The sequence below is a fragment of the Cnephaeus nilssonii genome (genome assembly GCF_951640355.1).
Source record: "Cnephaeus nilssonii genome assembly, chromosome: 22".
In the NCBI taxonomy this organism is placed as follows: Eukaryota; Metazoa; Chordata; class Mammalia; order Chiroptera; family Vespertilionidae; genus Cnephaeus; species Cnephaeus nilssonii.
Window position 1 is genome coordinate 24,614,689 of NC_137093.1, and position 24,260 is coordinate 24,638,948.

A 24,260-nucleotide genomic window follows, 5' to 3' on the forward strand; every position below is an offset into this window, starting at 1 on the left:
GGGCTCCAGGCGGAATATTCAAGTAGCGGGAACCTGCTCTCCAGGCTGGTCACCAGATGACAGACACCAGTTGGAAATGACAGAATGAAAAAGGCCATTGTAGCAGTAGCCTACGTCCTGCAACAGCAGATTCTGACTGGCGTCACTTCTACTGTGAGAGGTAACAAAACGTGACCAAGAAAAATGCAGTCGTCACAGCAGCCCAAGTGGCAGTATGATGTGCCAGAGACACAGTCAAAGAGTGGAAGCAAACGTCCTTGGCCACGGAAAGGCCCTTTGCAGCGAGGCCGAGGCAGAATTCCTTGGGATAGGCAGCAGTCCCATAGAGCTCTGCTGGCTGTAAAAGGTGTATTGATCCCGCTGAAGCTTCCTGCAGGTTATTAAATCTCACTCAGGAGATCCAGACAAGACTTAATCACAATCCATTCACAGGTGACTGTAACACAGGACTGCACCTTCACACCAGGGGGAAAGTCTTTGTCTTTTCATTGTCCAGAAAACAACCTTGCCCTGGCTGGTTTGGCTCAGTGGATAGAGCATCAGCCCTTGGACTGAAGGATCATGGGTTCAATTCTGGTCAAGGGCACATACCTCGCTTGCAGGCTGACCAATTAATGGGTCTCTCTCACATCGATGTTTCTCTCTGTCTCTCCCCCTCTCTTCTACTCTCTCTTACCTACAGTGACCTGAACTCAAATGCCAATAAAGGACAACACTTTGGATAACCAAAATGCATATAAATGAAAATAGATTATCAAGACTGTAGGCTTGGTTGGTTGCTTCTAAGTATGGTAGAAAACTTGAAAAAGAAAATTAAGAGCTTAGCACTTTAAATTCCCAGCCTAAGGTCAGGATAAGAAAACAGAAAGCTTCTATGACTGTCCTGAAAGAAGCCCTTTTTTCTGAGCCCAGATTTCAGATTATTGGAAACTAATTCTGGCACTGACTATGAAGGAATGGGACCCTGAAAAAAAGAATGAAGACATATGGGCATATTCTGATGTAACCGAGGACCTCAGACTCCCAAGGGGTTAGTCTTCCTTTGCCTGACAACATATAATGAATAGCCTCTCCTGAAGCAATTGCCTTGAAGAAGATGCTAATCTTCCTTGAGATCTTATTCCACCTCCATCACATCTCACTGCTTCTAGACTAGGATTTCTCAATTGGGGTACTATTGACATTTTTGCCTGGCTGACTATTTGTTGTATGGAAATGTCCTGTGCACAGGAGTTGAGAAGCAGAGGGTGACACAAGGACAGAGGAATAAATGTAGAATAGCTTTTCCCCCTAGTCCCTTGAAGCTAGACAGTTCATTCACAAATATTTATTGAGTACCTACTAGTATTTTGTGACAGGCAGTTATAGGCGCTAGAGATACAGAATGCACAACATAAACAGAACTCTTTGCCACATGGAGCTTATATTCCACCGGTGAGAAAAGTAAAATGAAGATACTAATAGACATATTTATTTTTCAGAGTCAAAGATGTCAGTGGTTGTTAGACACCCCCAATTTCAGATGTGTTAAATTGTAAAACATATCATGTGTCAAGAAGCAGTAAACATGGCAATAAGTTAGTCAGCAATAGTTCTGAGGAGAGAATAAAGCAGAGAAGGCAGACAGGTAGGACTGGAGGAGGTCTGAGTAAAGCCTGGAGGAGATGAGGGAGCTAAGTGGATATCTGGGAGAAGAGCAAACGGAAAGCACACATGCTCGATAAAGAGCAGCACCACGCAGAATGCTTTCCCAGGATGGTGTGGAGTCCATTCAGAGAAATCTCTTCCAACCACCACACTGACAGTTACCCTTCACTACCTTTCCACTACAGGGGGAAGATTTTACTGAGAAAGACGTTATCTCCATTTTCTAATCAAAGGGTAGACAAAGAAGGACTTAATTATGGGGAGGAAAAAGACTCAACGTAAACACACCACTACACCTAAATCAGTGAACATATAGATAAGCGCTACTGAATGCCTTGATTGCAAAAAAGATTGTTCTCTTGCTAGCAGGGTATAAAGAAGGCAGATGAAAATCTTCAAATTCTTCAGAAGAGAAACCCAAAACTCTACATTTTCTTTTCCCCAAGTACTAAATACATGCTCTGAATTCGAAGCACCTCTGCTTCCAGGGGCTCTTGATACATTATTCAATGTTTTAACTCATGACAAATTACATCTAAATTTCCTCACTCGTGTTCATTTATAGGACATTTTTATCTTGTCTTTTTTTTTTTTTTCATGTACCATGCAAGCAAGAAGAGAACATCCAGCACAACATACCCTTCAGAAATAAGCTAATGGCACAATTTGGTGTCAATTTCACAGCTCAGTGAAGTGAAAGTGATCTAGCTGCCTGTCCCCACACACCTAGGAGGGGGTCTACTGAGAGTGCCCAGCCTGATGTTGCTTGTGTCATGCCTAAAAGCAAGATAAGTTCAAGTGGAGACATTCTGTACGAAGAGAGAAAGCAGTTATCATTCAGATGCCCTTAGAGCTCGCTAGAGCAGAATGTAGAAAGGGAAAGCAGGCCAGGCCTCCATTTTTATGTTGTGGAAAGTTGTTTTTCTGAAGTCATGCTTACACTCACCAATGGCAGGGAACAGTAGCTTCCCTTTGGGGTTTCGATAATGTTTAGAAGCAGAAATTTTCTTTAACAGATGTATGAGAACTGAATAACTATTTTAACAGTTTTCCATGATTCGTGATGGGGAAAAATCATAGGCTTCAACTCTACTTAATATAAAACCAAAATTAAGTAGGAAGATTATGTATCTCCTATTAATCAGAATTATAGTAATACAGGTGTTATTTGCTAGCACATAGTAATGACTTCATTACACCCGGTAAGCCACTTCTACAAAGTAGAGGAATACATATTAATGATTTCCCCTGTTTTTACAGATAAGGAAGTGAATCTGGGTGATACAGATAATGATTAGTCAGAACTTAAAACTTGTTTTTTAGGGGAGAGGGTCAAACTAGATAGCCTCTAAGGCTCTTTTCTGGTCTTTAAACATTCTGTGATTCTTCGAGGAGCTAATCTTGCCAGCTTCCATATTATACCACATAACTGCTACTTACTAGTTTCAAGTGTGAGTACTTTATACCCCAAATAGACCCCAGCCTAGTTGCACATGGTCATGATCACAGCAATCCAAGTATTTGACACTTTATGTGTGTAAATTATCTCACTGAATCCTCACACCAACCTAATGACATAGGAACCATCCCCATTTTTCCAATGAGAAAACTGAGGCTCAAAGGGGTTAAGCCACCAGTCAATCACAATCTAGTAAGTGGTGAAGTTCAGCTTGCACCCCAGGTCTCAGACTTCAAAGCTCCTATTTTTCTCATTGTGCTATGTGGCCTCTTTAAGAAACGACAAGAAGAAAAACGACCAAGTAGGGCAAACTAATATAAAAATAATAGAATAAAAGGTGGGGCTGTGCTATACCTCAATGAAAACAGTCCTTCAACCATTCTGCAAACATGCCAGCACCTGGTTCGGAAGAAAATGCATTTCTTGAAAGTGAACAGCACGCAATCACACACTGAGGCAGTGAGGAATTTCATGAGAGCCCTGGCTGAGGACAAGATCTGGCCGACCCTGGGCGGCTATGCCAAATAAAACAGGGAACTGTATAAGATCAAGATAGCAGGCACTCTTTCTAAGATACTATTTTTCTCCGAAGTGCAACCAATAGATGATGTGGCTACTAGGTGCCCGGGAGGACCACCAGAGACAACACTCACGTAGGAAAACAGATTGTACGGTTTGTATATCTGGGCTCTTCAATCATGGAAAATTGAGGGAGTCACACTGTCGGCCAGTTCTTCAGTATGAACTTTCTCATGGTGTGGGTGTGTAAGGCACTGGGATAAGGAATATAATGAGAATCATATGTGACTGTGCCTGAGTGAGGCTCAGAGTTGCTTACAAGGCAGTTCAACTCAGTTCAAGAATCAGAAGTGGTTGCCTCCTCCCTGCTAGACGCACTGGGCTGGGCACCTGAGGCTGCTCACACCAGGAGAGAGAAACACTGTTTCCATACCGTGAGGGAAGAGCTGCCTGTGACAGATGACATCTCACCATTCTCTGAGCACTCAGAGGGAAATGCCAAGCGCAGACTGGGGAAGAGAAATAGGGAAGGCTTTGCTGGAGGCGGTAACATCTGACCTGGGTCTTATAAAATGAGATGCTTTACTCTGACAACGAAGGCAGAGAAAGGCCTTGTCAACAAAATGAGCAAAGAAGCAGAGGTCAAGGGAAGGCCAAAACTTATATGATATATGTGCAGAGCGAACAGCAGTTCAGCCTCCAAGAGGTAATCGCAAGGGATGAGGCTGCAGAGAAGACAGACCCAGTCTTGAATAATTTTGATTCTCATAACTCATTGAAAGGTTTAAGGAAGGTAGACACATAGTCAGATTTGCATTTTAAATACATTCCACTCTATAAGCAGCTAGTTAAATGCTGCTTCTTTGCATATGAACATGTGAACTGTTAAGAAATAGTATCGGGATATGATAAGCATTCTAAAAGAACTAAGTCACACTGTTTTGCTGCTTACTTATAGCAGGGCCTAAACGCCAGTCAGTATCAGTAAGTGGCCTATGATAAATGACCCATTCAACTCTGCAGTAAGGCTGGGGACAGAGAGGGGTCTGAAGTGTCCCTAATGGAAACAGCATGTGTTCTTGTATTTGTATTCACTGAACACACCACATGTGGTGCCCACACATGGCTGAAAACTCCAGGAAACCTTAGAGCCCCCATCTATCTCCCTGACAGTTCGCACTGTAGCCAGCCTGGAAACCAGAGGCCAGGCTGAGGGTTGAATTTACTTTAATCTCTACTACTTTCTCAGACTTTTATATGCCATGGAAAAATGAGAGTTAATTCCAGAGGTCCTCTTAAATTATGGGGACATTAGAATTCAAAATGGAACACAATTCTCAACACTGCCAACTACAAAAATATTGTGAAGATAACCCATATATACCTTGTTATATGCACTAACCAAATAAATAGGTAATTTTTTTTTATTCAGTTCAAGAGTGATCCCATTTTTCTGGTTGCAGCTCTGCCCTTCATAATACACAGCCACTAAGCCACACTGGAGTTTGCTTTCCATTGATGTTCACTTAGAGAGAGAAAAAGGATCCTACCCAAAATGTCTTGTAAACCTCTGAAGCTTCTAACTCATATGGGGCCAAGAATAAAAGTCCACACTTTCATTTCAAATCATAGTTCTCTTGTAAGTTTGTTTCCTAACTCTTTCCATGAGGGCTTGATAATTCTCTAGTCTAGCTTCTCTGTTTTTCCACATAGTAAGAAAAAACTAAAACTTAAAGCAGTATGGGGTATGTGGCAAAGGGAGGAAATGCTGAACTATGCAAACTGTTTACTTTCACACCAATTTTACCATGTAAATAAATACTTCCTTCCAACCATAAATACTGCACATGTTAATTAATAATAGGTAGGATTTGTAAGAATAACATTAATTCCTTAATCCCCCAAATCCTTCAATTTACACTGCATCGTATAATTATTTATATAGCCTAATTATTTATTCCCAGAAGAAACACACAATTAGAAGACGAAACAAGTACCACAACTAGTGAAGGCGAATAACACAGAGGCTGAGAGCACGGCTTGTGAAATGAGACAAACCCTGGTTTCAAATCCCAACTCCGCCACTTGGGAGCTCTAACCCTGAGTTTTCTCATTTGCAAAATGAAGACAAGAACAGTATCTGCCCCACTGGAAGCTGTGAGAATTAAATAAGTGAATGCATAGAAAGTTTTTACTTCAGTATCTGCATAGATAATGCTCAAAAATGTGTAAGCTCTAATTATCTTTATTTCATCACTTCCCATAGGTTAAAAGGTGACTCACCATCCCTGCAGATTGTAGGAGTAGGTAGAACAAAATCTCCCACAGGTGATTTAAAAAAATACATCTTTACAATTAATTTTGAATTATACAAGTAGTACACGAAGACCTTCTCCCTGGCCGGAGATAATTTAAGTAAATTCCTACGTGGAGTCAGAGGGCTGGAAGAGATAATGTCGTACAAGCTCTAGCAGCTCTAGGAACTGATGAATTTCCCAAGGACAAGGGCAAAAGGGCAGCACCTCCGCCAGGACTTGTGATGCCACTGGGATTCAGCCAAGCTTCACTCCCTCCCCCCCTGCCCCCACCCCAACCAGGCAGGGTTACATGCCCTCCATGGCTGCCTTGAGCTCTCACCGAGGCTGGCAAGCCCTTAATGGTAAACACATTGTCCAGCAAAATGAGAGGATGGATGTGTTTCCAGCTCAGGAAACTTAATAAAAATCCTTTATCTATTTTATTGAAAACTCAGTTCTGAGACATTACCTCAGAGGTCAGGCCTGAAGACCAGCCTCTCAATCGCTATTTCATGTTGAGACCAATTCACTATCCTAAGAGCAGCATCTTTGAGGTTTTACTCAAGATTAAAATGAGGACTCCCAGCCACCTAATTCTAACACTTCGATTAACACTCAACTAAGAAGTCAATTCTACACGTAAGAGAGGTGTCTAATTAAGAAATGGCAAATCATGGTCCTGGAAGACAAGTTGTGGAGATTCATGAACTATTTTCAAGATTTCAAAAGCCTCTAGGAAACTGTACTAGTAAACTATGCAGTCTAACTACATGTCACGTTTCTTTGCTGTGCCTAGAATTCCATCAGCATAGTCCAGTCACAATGATTATTCATACTGATCATTTCAGTGTGAGATTTTCTTTTTAATGTCCTAAAAGACGTAAACAGAAAAGATTATTCAGGCATTCTTTGGTTTATCCATCCATTTGTTATATTTCAAAACTCAAAACCCTATTCACTCTTAAGATGTCAAGCTTAGTTTTCTTATTATTCTCTTTATACTATCACTTTTTAAAAGAGATTATTCTGCTCTGGCTTGTTGGAGCACCATCCCATACACCGAAAGGTTGCATGTTCAATTCCAGGTCAGGGCACATACCTAGGTTGCTGGTTCAGGAAGGCAAGTGATCAATGTTGCTCTCTCACATCAATTTTTCTCTCTCGCTTCCCTTTTCTTTATCTCTAAAATCAATATGCATGTCCTCAGGTGAGATTTTAAAAAAAGAGTTTCTTTCTCTCCCTCTCCCTTCCTCTCTGAAATCAATAAAAATATATTTTAAAAAACCAAAGTTCACACCAGGACCATCAGCATTTCTCCTAGACCTCCAAAACAGCTGATTATTAGCCATGTCCGCTAGCTATAAGACATTCTCCACTCAGTTACTCATTTTTTTTAAGAGGAGGAAATCAAATTGTATTATATGCAGTGAGAACACAACTCAAAAAGAGGCATAAAATATTCAGAATCATAATATGTGCACATGAGGAGGTTACATAGTAACATGCTACAACTCTCTTTCCAGAACAGCCCTAGGCCAACATTGGAGTACTTTCATTTCTATCTTTTGCTCCAAATCATTTGATAGAGCAATTCCAACAGATTTTCAACAACTCCTGTCCCATTACCCAGAGTAGCTAGAGACATTGGTTACGATCAGCTACAACTCCCTCACAAAAACAGAGTTTCAGTATATCACTTGAAAAAGAAGATGATGAAGTCTTTACTTATTTTAACATGCCACACCTGCGATTTTGTATCCCAACTATTAAAATGTACTGAGTTGAGAATGGCTGCAAAATCAAGAAAGGAGGGAAGAAGCGGATGATGGTATGCACATCTCCACAATACTGAAGCCAGGTAGTTAAGCTGTAACTGCCATGATTAAACCCATAAATGCAGATGGTGTTGTCTCATCTTCCTAGAAGCATTTATCTAAATGAAAACAGCTGAAACCAGAAAAAAATTTTCATTTTCAGTAAGTTTAATGCTGGGGTCTATTTTCCCCTCATTTCATATTGCCAGTTTCATCTCCATGAGCACTGCTGGCGTCTTTGAAAGATGTGGACACTAGGGGAAACGCAGGTTTGTGTTCAAAGACCACAAAAGACCTGGCACTATCCTCTAGCTGCTAGAGAGGACCTGACTAGAGGGACAGATGTGATGGTAGCTAACTCATCCAACAAGGCCAGATCCATGTTCTGCCCTCTGCTCCTCCCCCAACAGAAGTTATTAGTTACATGGTTCAGCTATTGGTTTTAGAAACACATTGGCTGATTGAACACCAACTGCACTGAAATCATTATACACTATTCTATAGCCCATAATAGATATTCATTAAATATTTAATGCATGAGTAAAAATAAATTTAATAAAACTTTAAAGATTTAGTCCTAGCCGGTTTAGCTCAGTGGACAGAGTGTTGGCCCTCGGACTGAAGGGTCACGGGTTCAATTTCGGTCAAGGGCACATACCTCAGTTGCAGGCTGGATGGCCAATCGATGTGTCTTTCTCACATCGATGTTTCTCTGTCTCTGTCTCTCCCCCTCCCTTCCTCTCTCTCTAAAAATCAATGGAAAAATATCCTGGGGTGAGGATTAACAACAAAAAACTTCTCAGATTTAAAAACAAATAGTGTATACAAAGCCTGAGAATACAATATTAACTTCTATATGAAGAACAATTTGACAGTAATGATGGCAACTTAACATTTGTGTGGGTTTGTTTTTTTCCCAGTTTGGATTCACAGTCCTAGAGATAACAAAGCAATTGATGTTAGTTCAGAAATACTAGGTATGTCACAAAACTATGAGAAATGGCTGTGTCTCTAAAATATAAGACAAATGCTAGAAAAATCTAGTCCAGACTATTATAGATATTCTCTGATCAAATCACATTTCTAAGAAAAAAAATGTGTTGCATGTTCAATGGATGGAGCACCAAATATGAAAAGACAGCTCAATGGGTTTGCATCATGATTTTTTTTTTAAAAAAAGAATCAGCTAGCCACCTTTATGTATGATGTCTAGAATCCACTAAGAGCAGTTATAATGGAAATGTCAGATGAAACTACTTCACTATTTGCCTTTAAAAGTGTTGTGCTGCATTTTAAAGACACTTAGATATTTGGCATTAAAAACTGTAGTGACAGGGTCACATGATTTCTCTCAAGAGGAAATCGCAAGGAAAGGGAAATGGGCAGAAGGAGACGCCGTCTGGCAGAAGAAAAGGAAAGTCAGTTTTTAGCCCCAAACCCTCTACCGCTGAGGTTTTCCAACAAATCAACTGTCAATGCATTTATCAGCAAAATGTCTTCCCACAATTCTGGTACTTTCCGTCAATGCTGTGTTCTCTTGGATGAATGCTTCAGAGAAAAGACAAGAACAGATGTGGAAGATGTAATCATTTATTAGGAATAGTAGAGCCTGTGCTTTGTTTAGGGCATCATGCCCTAAAGCATAATCTCACGGGACATAAACATACCTCTAAACAATTCTCTTTTTATGAAGCAGGAGTAGAAGTGGAAAATTAGTAGTTGTGATATTGTATTATAACATTTTGCATTAAAGGGGACAAATTATGGAGTAATTCTCCAGGACACTATCCATTCTCGTTAGCTAAGGAAACAAAAGTAGTGTGTTTTACCCATCTGGAAAAGAATAGGATTAAAAGTTTCCTCTTATTTCTTCTTTATAAATATGTAATAGGAATCCCAACAAGGCAGACAGCTAAAAGATAAAAGTTTATTTCTTTGGGGCCACAACTAGAATTATTATTATAGCACTGAGTCTCCAACATTGCCTTGTATTGTTTTTTGAAAAACAAAAAAGGAATTCATTTTTAATATGATGGATTTGGAAAATAAAAAGTGAAATTATAGCAAAATCCTGAAACCAAGTGAACGAGCTTTTCAAAAACAAAACAGCACACTTCCTCTCCGAGGAAGCACCAAATGGCAGATGACGCAGGTGCTGTGGGAGGGCCTGGAGGCCCCGGGGCCCTGGAATGAGAGACCACAGGGGCTTCCGTGGAAGATTCTGCAATGGAGGCCAGGTTGTGGCCAGGTTGTGGCCCAGGCTGAGGCTGCAGAGCTTGCGAGGCAAGGTCCAGGACAAGGCGTGGATCCCCGTCACCAAACTGGGCCACCTGGTCAAGGACATGAAGATCAAGTCCCTGGAGGAGATCTATCTCTTCTCCCTGCTCATCAAGGAATCTGAGATCACTGACTTTTTCCTGGGGGCATCCCTTAAGGACAAGATTTTGAAGATTATCCCTGTGCAAATGCAGACCCACATTGGCTAGAGACCCAGTCCAAGGCATCTGTCGCCAGTGGCACTACAAAGGACATGTTGGTCTGGGTGTTAAGTGCTCCAAGGAAGTGCCATTGCCTCTGTGGGGCCATCATCCTGGCCAAGCTCTCTATTGTCCCTGTGGGGTGAGGCTACTGGGGGAAAAAGACAGCAAGCCCCAGACTGTCCCTTGCAAGGTGACTGGCCACTGTGGCATTGTGCTGTGCACCTCATCCCTGCCCCCACAGGCACTGCATCGTGTCAGCCTCTGTGCCCATGAAGTTGCTGATAATGGCCAGAATCAACAACTGCTACACCTCGACCAGGGGCTGCATTGCCACCTTAGGTAACTTCGCCAAGGCCAACTTCGACGTTATATCCAAAACCTATACCTATCTCACTCCCAAACTCTGGAAAGAGACCATGTTCACCAAGTGTCCCTATGAGGAATTCATTGACCATCTTGTGCAAAGACCCACACCAGAGTTTCTGTGCAGAGGACCTGGGCTTCAGCTGTGGCCACCACATAACTTTATACAAGAAAAATAAAGTGGCCGAAACCGGTTTAGCTCAGCGGATAGAGTGTCGGCCTGCGGACTCAAGGGTCCCAGGTTCGATACCGGTCAAGGGCATGTACCTTGGTTGCGGGCACATCCCCAGTAGGGGGTGTGCAAGAGGCAGCTGATCGATGTTTCTCTCTCATCGATGTTTTTAACTCTCTATCCCTCTCTCTTCCTCTCTGTAAAAAATCAATAAAATATATTAAAAAGAAAAAGCAAGTGAATTAAGCCTGTTTTTTTAAACACACACACACACACACACACTCTCTCTCTCTCTCTCTCTCTCTCTCTCTCAAACCAGAATAAAATCTGTCACCAGAGAAATAACATCCCTCAAATAAAACTGTTCCTTGTACATCTTGTTTGGCATGACTTGGTGTACTGTAAATACATGCTAAAAGAATGACAGGCCAGTGTTTCCTGGACTCAGGACCAAATCAGCTCTAGACTAAGGGTTCACTGTCAGACCACACCAGAGGGCTGCCCTTGTCCTTTCCTGTGACACTAGTTGTAATTACAGGAGAGTGTAGCACAGTAAGATGAGCAATATCACCTACTCTTATTTCATAATCATCAGACCTAATTTCCTGCTACTTCCCCTTCTCACCCTTGGTCCTAGAAAGGAAAATGTCACCACATTCACTGTACAAGATCATAGCATGACTGTTTCCTCATACAGGCACTTCCTAGAGAGGATCCTCCAGCTCTGCTGGGCCTCTTCTCCTCCACTCGGGATGGAGGTGATAAAAATCTGTACCTTCTTCCAAGTCTCAGGAATATTACCCTAATAGAGACTCTTGATTTCTCTCAGGACAATTGGCTCATTTAACAAACAGTTGTTGAGTTTCTACTATGTGTGAAGCAGTATTCTAAATGCTAGGGGTACAGCAGAGAACAAAATACACAAAAAATTCTGTTGTCATTGAACAACACTCCAGTAGGAGGAAACAGACAATAAAAAATTAAATAAAAATTAGTATAATGGAAGACATTGTGCGCTATGGAGAAAGAGCAGTGAGCGGGATAGAGAATACTGGCAATGGGGTAATCCGAGAAGGCCTCACTGAGAAGGTCCAGTGAGCCTGCAGCAGGGAAGGGAGTCGCAAGAAAGGTTAGAGGGAGTCCGGAGCTCAAACCTTGAAGGGTCTTGGAGGCCTCGGTAAGCATCCTGGCTTTGTCTGTGTCCATGAGTCTTTCTTTTTTTCTTTGGTTAATTCTTTCACTCTTCTCACCCAGCCCCCTACCTCTTCCCCTCTGACAACTGTCAGTCTGTTGTCTGTATCCATTAGTCTATACTATGGTGATTGCCAGAGGGAAGAGGGCGGGGGAAGTAAAAGAAGGTAAAGGGGGAATAAATGGTGATGGAAGGAGTCTTGACTTAGGGTGGTAAATATATACAATATACAGATGATGTATTGCAGAATTGCATACCTGAAACCAGTATAATTTTATTAACCAATGCCATCCCAATAAATTCAATAAATAAATAAATATATATATATATATATATATATATATATATATATATATATATATACACATATATATATATATTTAAAAAAGAACCCTGGCTTTTATTCTCTGTGAGCTGGGAACCTGTTTTCATGGTTCTGAGCAGCAATACTCGGTGTTACTATTTTAACTGGATCCTTCTGATAGATGTTAATAGGTTTTCCACATAAGAATCCCAATGAATTTGAGTCACTCTCCCTACTTACATAACCCCCCTATTTAATCCCTTTATGATTAACAAAGTACCTTAGCACATTTAAAACTCTGAGAACTCCTACAGGAAGAAGCCTACTAAGCTTCCTTTTAGCCCTGGATATCAGACACTTACTATGCCCATAAAACCTTTTTATTATTGGAACACCTTCTAACATCTTACAAAATACACTTAGAACTCAGTCCAGAAAACACTGGGCTAGATGATCTTTAAGGTCCTTTGAGATCTAATATTCTAAGATTCTGTATCAGGAACATTTTAACAGAAGATTCCTAACTAAACTTATATTACATGGGATCAACAAATTTTAATGTGAAAAACAGATGAAACAGCTTCAGGCTTTAGATATTTCTTCTTTCTCTCTCTTACTACAGTGAAATAATAACAAAGAGAAGGAAATCAGTACTTGGAAGCAAAATCAGGGCTAAAATCTCCCTCAGCATACTGTGAGAGTAGGCAAAATCAACACTCACATCATGGTTCAAGCAGAGAGCCCTCAGTGGCTCTTATTTGTCACATCAGGGTAGTTCTACAGCTTGAACTATTACAACTAATACAACCCTGCAGCCATTTGTATCTGACACAAATGTTTATCTCAGCTACTGACTTTGTAAATTAGATTCTAGACAAACAATAGTTCTGAGCCACTAAACTAGAAAAATAGAGTTTTCCACACTGCAGCAAGGCTAAATTAAAGTTACATTTTTCAAAGTGATATATTCATTATCCAATTTTTTCTTTGATCTTCTCTTATCCATATCAAAATATCTCAAGTAAGTCTCATATGTCCACAATATCTCTTAGTCACTGAAACTTAATATAAACTAATAGCCTATTCCTATAGCTTCATTTCTGATACACATGACTATGAGATTTTCCTTCTTAAAGTTAAAAATATGTATAGAATAAAATCAGTCTTAATGAAGAGACCTAGACTAACAGGTGTAGGCATAAGACTGCCATTTCTTAAGGATTCCAAGGAGTCATATGTTTTATACAAATCACTGTTAAGTCCTAAGGCAGGGACTGACCAAACATTAGCCTAAGGGGTAGGACAAATCTGTGATCCCACAAGCCCCAACTAGCAATAAAGAACCAGGGCTTTGCCCAGCCAGTGTGGCTCAGTGGTTGAACATGGACCCATGAACCAGAAGGTCATGGGTTGAGGTGTGCAGGAGGCAGCCAATCAATGATTCTCTCTCACACAGGCTTTCCTCATGGGGAAGGGTGGCTCACGAGACCTGAGAATGACTAACAGAAATCAGTCCCTCATGAGACCACCAGAGGATCCAATGTAGTTGACAACAGAACACACTAGGTGCAGGGTGGGGTGCAAGTTATAGAGCCTAAATAAGAGATGGGGGGCAGGGGTAGGTCAGGAATTAGAACTGGCAAGAACAGGAGAGGAAGGCAGGTAAGCAAAGAAGGTGGTCTGGAAGAATTCCAGAATAAGGGTTAAGATGTGCAAAGTGTTGATTTATAGAGTGAGGTGGAGGGAAGGGTGGAGGGAGGGAGGAAGGAAGGAAGGGAGGGAAGGAGGGAGAGAGAGAGAGAGAGAGAGAGAGAGAGAGAGAGAGAGAGAGAGAGAAACATTGATTGGCTGCCTTCCATATGCACCTGGACCAGGGATAAAACCTGCAACCTAGGTATGCACCCTGACTGGGAATCAAACCTACAACCTTTTGATGTACCAGACAATGCTCCAACCAACTGAGCCACACCAGCCAGGGCTACAAACTTGTTTTTAAGGAAGCCATGGGATAAGCTTTCATGGTGAAGTTTTATGTTAGATGTTGAATGAGATGAATAAGAAGTAAATGATAGTTTCTGGCATCAAGAAATAAACAATAATAATGGCTAACATCTATTAAATCCTTACTGTGTATTATGCATGATGTTAGTATGTCACATGCATTTAATCTCTTTAGTAGCCCTATGAAGTATTTTCTGTTTTTATCTCCATTTTACAGATGAATAAACAAAGGTTTAGAGAGCTTGAGCAGCTAACTGCGGTTTTTTGAAAAATAGCAAACCTCTACTCATAAATCTCAATAGCGAAAAATTAAACAATTCTACTTTAAAAACGGACGAAAGATCCAAACAGATATTTTTCCAAAGGCATACAGATCTCCAACAGGTACATGAAAAGATGTTCAACATCCCTAATCAGTAAATTAAGGAAATGCAAGTCAAATTTACAATGAGAGATCATCTCACATCTGGTAACATATTATCAAAAAGACAAGAAACAACAAGTGTTGGCAAGAATGTGGAGAAAGAGAATCCTTGTGCACTGTTGGTGGAAATGTAAATTGGTACAGCCACTATGGAAAACAGTATGGAAGGGCTTCAAAAACTTAAAAACATAACTACCTTGTTATTCAGCAATCTCACCTCTGGCTATTTATCCAAATAACACAAAAACATTAATTTGAAAAGATATATGCACCTCCCATATTCACTGCAGGATTATTTACAATAGCTATAATATGGAAACAACCTAATGCCCATTGGTAGATGAGTCTCCGGAGAAAGACATGGAATGTACAATGGAATATATGTCGTATAAAAAAGAATGAAATCTTGCCATTTCTGACAACATAGATGGACTTTGAGGGTGTTATGCTAAGTAAAACAAGTCAGATAGAGAAGACAAATACTGTATGATTCCATTTATATGTGGACTCTAAAAACAACAAAAGCAAGCTTATAGATACAGAAGAACAGACTGGTTGCCAGAGGTGGGAGGTGGGGGAATGGACAAAATAATGCAAATTTGCAATTACAAAATAAATAAGTCATGGGGATGTAATGTACCACATGGTGACAATAGTTAATAATACTGTATTGCATATTTGAAAGTTGCTAAGTGAGCAAATCTTACAAGTTCTCATCATTCAAAAAAATTTATAAGTATGTATGGTGATGGATGTTAATAGACTGATTATGGTGATCATTTCAAAATATACAGGGTAGGGCAAATTAGATTTATAGTTGTGAGCTTGCAAAACAGAGTTTATTCTTGTATTGTTTATTAATTACTAGAAGCCCAGTGCACGAAATTCGTGCACGGGGGCGGTGTGTGTGTGTGTGTGTGTGCGTGTGCCCCTCAGCCCAGCCTGCACCCTCTCCAATCTGGGACCCCTCGAGGGATGTCCAACTGCCTGTTTAGGCCCGATCCCGGTAGGATCGGGCCTAAATGGGTAGTCGGACATCCCTCTCACAATCCAGGACTGCTGGCTCCCAACTGCTCGCCTGCCTGCCTTCCTGATTGCCCCTAACCGCTTCTGCCTGCCAGCCTGATCACCACCTAACCACTCCCCTGCCAGCCTGATCAATGCCTAACTGCTCCCCTGCCAGCCTGTTTTCCCCTAACTGCCCTCCCCTGCAGGCCTGGTCACCCCTAACTGCCCTCCCCTGCAGGCCTGGTCCCCCACAACTGCTCTCCCCTGCAGGCCTGGGTCCCCTCCAACTGCCCTTCCCTGCAGGCCTGGTCGCCCCCAACTTCCCTCCTCTGCCAGCCTGGTCACCCCTAACTGCCCTTCCCTGCAGGCTTGATCACCCCCAACTGCCCTCCCTTGCAGGCCTGGTCCCACCCAACTGCCCTCCCCTGCTGGCCATCTTGTGGCAGCCATCTTGTGTCCACATGGGGGCAGCCATCTTTGACCAAATGGGGGCAGCCATCTTGTGTGTTGGAGTGATGGTCAATTTGCATATTACTCTTTTATTAGATAGGATTGTATTTTTTACATACGAACAACTGTAAACCTACTTTTGCCCCACCTGTATACAAATATTAAATCATTATGTTGTATACCTGAACTTAATATCATTTATATGTCAATTATACCTAAATTTAAATTTGTTTAAATAATAAATCTATTACATTTGGGCTTCACATATGACAATACATTATATATAAAATAGTCTGAAATAAATATCTCATGGCTAGTGACACAAAATGAATAGTAAGCCAAAAAAAAATCAGAAATATGTACATTACTTTTTCTTTTAAAAGAACATTCAATTCTAAACTGGTACAATTTTACCACATACAGATGCAGTCTGCCTTTTATTTCATATAATCATCCTACTTTCCTATATCTACACTACTCAGTAAGTTCCTGTATCAATTTTTATATACATGTGGAACAAAACAGATAAAAGAATGTAGTACTTTGTATACTTAATGGAGTGATGTTGATAGATCAATGAACCTGGGGTACATAATGTTTTTCATTAAACCCTCCTCGGAGTCTATCTGGCAAGAGATCATGTTGACGCAGCATTTAGGGAACGCTGAGCAGAGAGGATGAAGCTTAATCTAAGGCTTGATCTCAGGACAAAAAGAGTAGGAGGTTAGTTCCGGCTAGAAGAGAGGACCCACAAACAGAATAGTCGGAAATGATCCTGGAAAGGCAATTAGGAGCTGAATCAGGAAGGGCCAGGGCTAATGAGATTAGACTTTGATTTGTGGTGAGTCACTGGTAGATTTGCACTTTGAAATTCTGCTCTGAAGTCTTAGGGGAAATGGGTCAAAAGGAGACAGTGGGTAGGCAAAAGGACCAACTCAGAGATTGTTGTGCCTTCCATCATTTGTGGAACAACTTACTAGAAATAAGCAAAAAAAATTTAAATGTGTTCAGGGGAAGATGATGAGGATCTCTTGGAAAGGAGAACAAAAGATATTTAAAAGCTATGAACAGATACACATATATTGCATATGTATGATATATATCAACCTGTGTGTGCTTGTGTGTGTGAGCTTGGATAGGGCCTGAAGACTGCCTGCATTGTGGAGGATGTGAGAGGCTAGCATGACTGCCAGGTGCCTGCAACGGGCATCAAGGAAGCCAGGAGAATCAGAGAGATCACACAGGAGGGAGAAGAGATGAAGAGCTTGGGTTTGGACCTGATGAACTGAAAGTGACTATGACACATGCTGGTAGAGTTGAAGGGAAGGAAGTCAGAAATATGGGTTTGAAGTTTAAGAGAAAGGTCTAGGATGAAAATATCTCTAGTGACTTCTGAGTGATTCCTCATTTTCTCTCACAGAGAACAGTACTGAATATTAAGTCAAAACATATGAAACTACCAATATTCTTTTTTTATCTACAAAATGGTGATTTCAACAAGATAATCTACTTTATCCGTGAGCCTCTTAAAAATAAGACAATATGTAAATACACAGTATTTGTAAAAGAGAATCTGCAACAGGTATTTCACAAATAGCTTAAAAGAAATGGTTCAACATACATCTATATATCCTGTGCCCATATTTAAAATGTGACTTTGAGAAATCATTATTAGCAACTTGCACAAATTACACAATTAATGGAACTGAAAGACTGATGTATTGCTCAATTGTAATTTCAAGCAAATGTCTTTTGTGAGTTCATGCATACCACGTGTCCATCCTTTGATATTTTTTGGCATACATTAGGAACTAGTAACTATAACTTTTCAAATGGCTTATTGCTCATTAATTCACTCCCTCCCAATCAGTCTTTGTGGAAGAAAGAAATGAGAAGAGGTGGGTACCCGATCACCTACTGAAATGTTTCCTCAGGGAAGGAACTGAATTTCTGGATATTCCCTACTTCCGGGGCTTACTGTACGGATGAGAGGAGACACTGCATGTATCCCATGGGATGCAAGAGAGGCTTAGTAAAAGGCTTAGTAAATAGTAGCTATTGTTATGATATTATAGTTTTGCTAAATGACCAGTAGCGCTTCTCAAAAATCATCTCCTATGCCAGGTTGTTGATAACTGACCTACATCAACTTATTTATCAACTTAAAATTCTTGGTTTCACATATATGTGGAATCTAAAGATCAAAATAAACAAATGAACAAAAACAGACTCACAGATACAGAGAAACAGACTAATAGATTGCCAGAGAGAAGAGGGGTTGGAGGACTGGGTGAAAAAGGTGAAGGGATTAAGAAGTACAAATTGGCAGTCATAAAATAGTAACAGGGATATAAAATAAAGCATAGGAAACAAAGTCAATAATGCCGCAATAACTATGTATGGAGTCAGGTGGGTACCTGAAATATCAGGGGACCACTTTGTAAAGTATGTAACTGTCTAACCACTATGTTGTACACCTGAAACTAATAAAATATAAAATTGATTATAAGCTGTAATTGAAAAATAAAATTTTAAATTAAAAAAATTCCTTAAAATTCTTGGAACAAGACAAATAGCAGAGAGAGTAATGTTGAAACAAAAAGTCAAAGTCATTTTGGCCAAGATAACATAGTAAATGAGACATATACTCAGAAAATCTATGTAGTAACCACTGAATCATACAAATCTTAGGGTAGAAATGGCCTTTAAACGTTCTCATCAACATTTCTTCAATAGATAGAGGTGAGGCAGTCCAAATATTTCAGAGATAACAATAATTATTAGTTATTAAAATAATTCTTCTTGTAGGTTTTTGTGGGAATTAAATGGAAACAAAAATGTGAAAGTACCAGGTAAACTGATTCTAGTCATCTTTTGTCCCTTCTTTTTTTTCTTTTGGAGGATAAGTTCATTGCTTCCTCAAAAGGAATTAAATAGAAAACAATACATATTAAGGTATTTATAACCTGGGTGTATCATTTTCAGTCATGCTCATTTATGAGATAATTAAGCCATCACACTGTGGTAGAGTGATTGCATTGACAGCTATAATTCTTCATGTTCCCTATTGAGGATGTGGTGCTGACTCTGGCTAAGTCAAGTTCAATTGCTTAGTCCAATAAGATGTTAACAAATGTGATACAAGCAGAAGCTTGCCAAGCACTTGCCCCTCTGTCTTCATAATTAGAGAATGCCCAGGGTGACCCACAGCTGTCCTAGAGGAAGTCTCACATACATGAGAAAGGCTGGAGAAGATCAGGGAAGCTACCCAGCCACCACCCAGATAACCTCAGCTAATTGCAAATATGTAAGTCCCACTGAGCCTAGCTTTGACCAGAGATATGTAAGCAAAAATAAATGTGTATTGTTGTAAACCCCTGCGGTTTTGTGGTTGTTTTTTCATGCAGCATTACTATAGCAACAGAAAACTGATATACACAATTATTAAGCATGTGACACTTGTGTACTCATTAACCCTATAAAAGCCAAATCCCACCAGAATGACTGACTACATGACAACACCTCAATGATGACATGAGTTGTGTGTATTTGAATGAAGGTTTTGAAGCATTTAGATTTTAATAGAGTTGCATCAAATACGGGGCTTTTCCTATTTTACTACTTCTAAACTCAAAATCAGAAGGCAAGGATATTGAGTTGCCAAGTTATATTCATTGGAGAATTATCTTGTATAATAGTTGACTTTGTATGTGCATCTGAGGGATTAGCAGAGTACTGTACTAAATGCTAGGCTAAATGACCTACGGTATCTTTCCTATTTCCAATTTCTATGATTTTTAATTCTGTATCTTGAAAGAAGCTGTTGGCAAACTACACAAAAACACTGGTTTCTAGAGAGAAGAAAAAGCAGCTGGATTTCTATTTCTATTTCCTGGAAAGGCTTCTCCAGCATTCCAAAGTCTAATCTTGGCATATCAATCTAGAAAAAAACTTTATAAGCTGGGAAATCCATTCCTTTTGATAGCTATTCAGGACACTGAAACAGCTAGGTGCCAGGACAAATTACACTTAGCAAATGGGAACAAGGCAAGGGAAAATATCTGAAATTTGGTGGGAGGGAGACCCAATCATTGCTTTCTTGTGATCCTTTACCTATGTCCACTTCTTTCTGTAACCAAGAGAAATAAAGTATATCAAGAAGAAAACATGGATGTCTGAGAGTCAAAACAGTGAATGTGCTGAAACATATAAAATATGTTGAGTTCTTCAGAGGGAGATCATCATGTATATTAACCTAGTACTATTAATCCTGCTGTCCAATCAGCACACATGAGTTAAACCTGTAGTACCTAATCAGAAATAGGCATTCTCTAGCTAGAGTAAAGCCAATAACATCATTATAGTTTCTAAATTCAAATGTCTTCGCTCAAGATTTCAGTAATTGTTTTTTGCAATCTCTCTAAAATGATTTATATCCCACATTCCTATATAAGATACAGGACAGAGATCTAGTCCTTTGGGACTAGAGCTGCTCAGCTGTAGTGAAATCCTTTAAGGACATTTTCAAAGTTTAATATCAGGTATTTTACCTTATATAAACCTAAGGGGCATGCTGAAGCCAGTGTACCATCAAGAACAGACTCCTTTCCCGCCCCCCCCCCCCCATTTAGAATGGAGATGCACAATCAAGAGATTAAAAAGCAAATGGAGTATATGAACTCTGTACAATCAAGAGATTAAAAAGCAAATGGAGTATATGAACAGCCCTAGTGAAGAGTTTACTTAAAATGAATGCTCTGAATGCCGACCCAACTTTTTAGATTTAACCAAGCTTCTCACTAGAATAGCCCACATGACAGTATTAGTACTGAAATCCACCAGCTCATTCTTTCGAAGACTGCTAGAAACAAGGTTATTACAAAGAAATGCAATCCAGACTACTGCCTGCATTAGGTGCATGAATGGAGTCTACAAGTTCAACAGCAGAGACAGGGTGGGGTGAATACCAACAAAAGTCCTTTTAAAAGATCTATTCATGAGGTTAGGTAAAAAATCTTTCCATCCAGTTTCTGAAACACATCCTTGAAAGGCAGACTGACTTCAAGACTCATCTATGTTAATGATATATATGGGAATGAAAGCCAATAGCCAAGGTAATGCATACTTAGTAGCAAAAACCATTGAACCAGAGCAGGCTCTGTGACATACTAGTTTGAAAATATCTGATTCTAAAAGAATCAGTTTTCCTTTCAAGTTGTAATGAGAATTCCAGATCTTCTACAAGTATGCAGTTAATGGGAAATGCAATGATCCTCACCATACCTTCATGCCCAATTCCTGCTATTTTCCCACTTACAGATTAATGAAGAGTTGGGTTTTTTGTTATGGTGGCATTCTTTATCAATGCATCTAGTTTCTTAGATGTTAGCTCTTGGACATCCTTCACTTAATCAGTCTTTTTGAGAAAAATAGTAATATTTCTTCTTCAAAGTTACTTAATTTCTATTTTTCTATGTTGGCAAGAAAGAGTAATATTTATTATGATCATATATTTTTCTGATCTACTTCCTATTACTTAAAAAAAACACCTCTTTACACTCATGATCATGAAGAAAAGACACTCTATCTTTAATAAAGCGCCCAATTTGTGTCTCAATGTGCTGGCCAGTGAATGCTTGAATACTGCCAACACCCAGCGGCCTTCTGGCAGCACAGGGCCTTCTAAAAGCTGTTCTCTGGCAATAGTCTTTCACGCAAGCACTAATTTTATTATAGCTGGTTTATGATTTTCCCTCATTTCCCTGCTATTTTTAAATGTGGGGCTGTAATAGGAGGCAGCTAGAGGCCCGGGAGATGAAGGAACCACTGCACACTGTTGGGTCTCTGTGGTATCAGTGGCCGTTGGAAGCTCAGGATTCAAATGCAATGTGAAAGAGTATTTGAATACAGGGTCCCTTAGGGGAGCTTTGCCCAACAAGAAACATATTGCTTTGCTGTCTTCATTTTCCTTTTAATTTCTGCTTTTAAGTCCTTGTGGTCTCTCAACAGTCTTCCCAGTTTTGTTCTTTAAAGTTATTTTTGTACATTGCCCATTCTTGCCAGACTTATTTAGCTACATTTAACAACACTATCTTGGGGGAGGGGGGGTCGTGAGTTTTTGACTTCTTGCATAATGTACCAATACTAATTTCTGTAACACAATAAAACAGCTTATGATGTGAACAAGACATTGCATGAAGAAATGCCAAATTTATTCGATGTCATTCTACATATTACTGTGGGGTGAAGCTTTCAGAAAAACTGACTCTGAATTTATGCTAGTCAGAAAAAATGTTTGGAAAAGTAGAGTGGTGTTCAAGTATGGTATTACTGGGATAAAAAAAGATATTTATAAAATGGTATGTTTGGGGGTGGGGGTGGGGGTGGGAACCATGTGTTTTTCTTATAAGCTCACTTTTAATAACCGAGATAAACAGAGATCTCAAATAGGAAAATGACAACAATCTCTATAATTAGAAAAGGGGAAATAGCCCAAGATACAGCCCAAGATGCACAATGAGAAATACCAAAGCATCCTGGCTTTAAGGTGGAAGGAAACACATGCAGAAGAGTAGGGATCAATGATAAGAACATTGAATTAGGAGTCAGAAGGCCTGCAGACTAGTTCCAAATCTACTCTTACTCGGCTACATAGACAACCTTGTACCCTGGTTTCTTCGTCTATAAAATGAGATCGCCCTAACTCCATTCCATCTCTAAAATTCACTTTCTAGAATTCTTTTTTTAAATATATTTTTTATTGATTTCAGAGGGGAAGGGAGAGGGAGAGAGAGATAGAATCATCAATGATGAGAGAGAATCATTGATCGGCTTGCCTCCTGCACTCCCTACACTGGGGATTGAGCCCACAACCCAGGCATGTGCCCTGACCGGGAATCAAACCGTGACCTCCTGGTTCATAGGTTGATGTTCAACCACTGAGCCATGCTGGCTGGAACAGTTTCTAGAATTCTTATGTGTCCCCAGGCCTGGATACAAAGAAATGGTTGATTTATTTCCTGTTGCTTACCTTAACTATCTTCATTTATTATTCCTTAATTCTTGTGAAAAAAAGCAAAAGGCAAAAGACAAAGTGAGACACATTGGGGAAACATGTGAATCCTAAAACTCATTTTAAAAAAGAGCAAATATTAGAAATGTTACTCCGTGAGGCTACATTCATTCTAAAACAAAATAGAGAAGGATGAGAAGAGTCACAAGCACGTAAAATTATGGCTCTGGAAGTACTATTAAGTAGCAATAATCCCTGGATCAGACATTGCCTAACAAATGTACTTTGTCTGGAGAAGCAGAGAACCCAAAGCAATACTAGAATTATTTTCCAGACTGTCATCAAGTACAGATTACATTTTGTCATTTAAAAACAAAGCAAAACACACTGTAAAAGTAGCTTTTATATGTACAAATGTCAAGTGTCACGCAATATTTATTCCCCATTAATTTCCTTTCCTATTTACCTATTTCCATTACTATGTTTCACTTTTCGCAAATAAAAACTAAACAGCAGCCTGGCCAGTATGGTTCAGTGGCTGAGCGTCGACCCATGAACCAGGTTGTGGGCTCCATCCCCAGTAAAGGGTATGCAGGAGGCGGCTGATCAATGATTCTCTCTCATCATTGATGTTTGTCTCTCCCTCTCCCTTCCTCTCTGAAAGCAATAAGTATATATTTTTTTAAAAAAGAACAAGCAGCATTTGGATGATTCACAACCTCCGCTCCCCCTTACCAGGAAAGAGATGGATCTGAATTAGTAATAAGATTTGAATAGGTAAATAGGTGGTTATGATACTGTCAAGTATACATAGTCACTAGAACTTCTCTAAAAGCTTTCATGGCTAGAGGATGATAATGCAGATGATGAGGATGGTGACACTGACTCTTGTGAAATTAATACTTACCGACTAACCAGCCACATGCTTTATGCCCAACTGTGCTTAATGTTTCATTACATATTACCACTGTTTTATGGGTTAGGAAAGTGAGGCTTAGTAAAGAAGCTTAAGTAACTTGCTCCAAGTCACACAACTAGATAAGTGTGAGTGAGGACTCAACCAAAGTCTATTGGATCTTAACCCATGCTCTGCTTATACATTCAGATCAGCACACTTA

At 39.9% G+C, this 24,260-nt stretch overlaps 1 protein-coding gene and 1 pseudogene across 7 annotated transcripts in view; one reads left to right on the forward strand and one right to left on the reverse strand.

Moving 5' to 3' along the window:
* TTC28 (tetratricopeptide repeat domain 28) overlaps positions 1-24,260 on the reverse strand; it is a 389,347-nt gene that overhangs the window by 170,287 nt on the left and 194,800 nt on the right. The window lies entirely within an intron of this gene.
* On the forward strand, positions 9,873-11,460 carry LOC307093911 (small ribosomal subunit protein uS5-like; annotated as a pseudogene). Its single transcript has one exon. The product of its transcript is annotated as a small ribosomal subunit protein uS5-like (transcript).